Below are 2,970 nucleotides of genomic sequence, written 5' to 3'. Positions count from 1 at the left end.
TAATAATTAATAAATTATTTAATTTTATAAATAAAAAAATTGAATATCATTTTATAAAAAAATGTTGAAAAAGAAGGAAGACCTGCTGTATTAAATAATATAAGTAAAAATATTAAGTTAAAGTTAATATTAGGTGTAATAGAAAAATTTTTAGATATTTTAATTAAAAAAATAAAAAAATAAAAATTAGGGATAGGAGAATAATTGTATAGAATATAAAATATATAAGTCAAGGAAAAATTTTGTATAAATTATTAAAATTATTCATCTTGATTGATTATAATATGTATGTATGTATGTATGTATGTATGTATGCATGATGTATGTAAGTATGGATGTATGTATGTATGTATGTATGTATGTATATATGTATGTATGTATGTATGGTATATATGTACATATATACCATCTTGATCAAAAAGTTCCCGGAATTACCACCAGATGATGCTCTGAATCAGCTGATTTGAGTTTTGTTTTTTTGGTTAGATTGCATCTATCATTGACATTCCCACCAAATTGACATTCCCACCAAATCACTATAGCTTGACATTTGTAAAAGTTATGCCGTCTTGAGTACATCTACCTCTGCACGTATTTTCGATTTTTTAGAGTTTTAAAAATGGAGTTGAATTTGCAACAATAAGTTTGTATTAAATTTTGCGTTAAAAATGAATTCAATGGTGAAAATCTTGGAAATGTTAGGAAACTGTTTCGGTAGTGATACTCTAAAGAAAAAACAGCCGTTTATGAGTGGCATGAAAAAACCATTACAGGGAACGCATTTTAGCAGCCCAAAGGAGGTAATGGAAAAATCGAAGACTGCTCTGATGGTTATACCGATAATAGAGTTCCAGAAATGTTTCGAGAGCTGGATCAAACACTGGCATAAGTACATTGCAGTCGATGGGGAGTACTTTGAAGGGGACAATATCACTTTTGATGAATAAAATTTGTATTTTGAATTTTCTGAATAAATTCCGGGAACTTTTTGATCAAGATGTAGTTGATCAAGCTAGTATGTACGTATGTATGTGTGTACGTATGCATCTGTAGTATGTGTAACAATGTATAATGCATTTATATTTAATATATATTTACATAAGGAAGAAAATAATTATACAATTTATAATAAATTTTATTTTTATAACACGCTATCCTTGTGTATCCAAGAATTATGCGTATCAAATCCGAGCCATTTTATGTAAATTTTGTTTCCTTTTTCATATACCTTTTCAATTAGATATATATCGAAATTAGTGACATGATGCAATTCATATTGATAAAATCCTCCAGCGACCGGTTTTTCTCAGTCTTAATCTTCCAATAGATATGTCACAGTATTATAGTTTTCTGTACTTTGACGATTCTAAACACCTCCGTGGTCCAAGTTGGGGTATAACTTTTCTCAAAGATTATCTTGAATTTGCTTACACATACCGAGTCACCCACTTTGAATCACGGGAGTGCAACGGCCTTTACGTACACTTTTACTGTATACCGTGTTTAAGAATTTGTCAGCAATCGTGAGAGTCACATCGATAGGCCATATCGATAGTTCGATGCTTTCGTGTGTTGTATTTAGACACGAAACGTGATAGTAAGATCCATTTATAATTTCCATTGTGCGTAAATTGATTCCATATATCGTTTTTCAACGTGAACCGTTCAACGACAGATGTCTTCATTATGGAATATGTTGAATAATGATTTATGTTATGTTTTTTCAGGAGTTTTTGCACGTTTGCGTTGTAAAATTCTTTTCCTATATCGATTTTATGCAAATTTTTCGGACATCTTCTCGAATTATCTTTGCGATCGCTGTAGCCATCTCATTTCCATTCTTGATTTTCAGCAATATGGCCCATGCTTATTCAACATCGATAACAATGAGAATGTAGTGATAACTTTTATTGAATCATGTGTATGAGCGCATCTTGACCACATCAGCTTGTCACAGGTCATCGTATCTGTAAACTATGACATATCGGAAAATTTTTTCTCGCTGGAGTGCAGTTCTTCCAGCAATTGCACTTATCGAGATTTTTCTTTTCAGACACGTTACGTTATGTTATGGTTATTGCTGTATAATGTGTAAAATATCAAAGTTCTTAAACGCAACGTTGTTTAGGCATTTTGATGTCAACTAAAATGACTGTGTATCTCGTTTCAATTTGTAATAAAGCCAGCTTCACGAAGCTATTCGATAATAGACAATATTTCATTATCGTATGGGTATTATATCTGCCTGACGAGGCTTCAAGCAATCGGAGACGATCCACTAGCTCGTTAGGATCCCAATGAATATAATCGATTTTATTGTCATTTAGGGTGTGGTATTACACTTTTTCCAACTCTTTCCAACCTAATCTACCTTGTTATTTAGTTCCCAGACGCGTGGAATATCCATTCTAACTTGTTTTACCTAAAACCAAGGATGCTATTATATTCTTATATTTGTACCCTTTGCTGCCCACTATTGGATTATCCGCTTTATGGCTGCGCCTGTGAACATTCGTTGCCAACAGTATATACTTTATATGCTACAATAGTTTATTATTTTCTATGTAATAGTATCGTCGGGAATTCTTTTGAAAATTAATTCGTACTAAATCAGGTATACCTTTGTGCTTTACTCTATCTACGATCATAAAGTCATTAGTGTCTATATCGAAATATTTGTCACCGAGCATCACCATTCTTGCCTCTTCGAAGTATACGTCATAAACGTGATTAATCGCCTTTTCCTTGTCACCATCGAGAAGCACGACATATATTTACATATTTTTGTTCAAGTGTCCCCAATTATGCAACTCCTCACGAACTTGCCGCGTTTGCAATGATTGTTTAACTAATGTTTCAAGTTTAACTAATGGTTTATTGGGCGTTTCATAAATCTTCGATTGAGGAAACGTGCGAACATTCGTATGATTCGTGTAGTTCAGGCAATGCAATTGAAATTCGACATAATGT

General features: G+C 32.4%; 1 pseudogene; it reads right to left on the bottom strand.

Moving 5' to 3' along the window:
• The window catches only part of LOC108692706, a 4,288-nt pseudogene extending 1,592 nt beyond the window's left edge, over positions 1-2,696 (bottom strand).
• Positions 2,697-2,970: the final 274 nt, after the last annotated feature.

Source organism: Atta colombica, unplaced genomic scaffold (assembly GCF_001594045.1).
Source record: "Atta colombica isolate Treedump-2 unplaced genomic scaffold, Acol1.0 scaffold8, whole genome shotgun sequence".
Taxonomy (NCBI): Eukaryota; Metazoa; Arthropoda; class Insecta; order Hymenoptera; family Formicidae; genus Atta; species Atta colombica.
The sequence above is the reverse complement of the archived record's forward strand: the minus strand, read 5'-3'. Positions and strand labels throughout refer to the sequence as shown.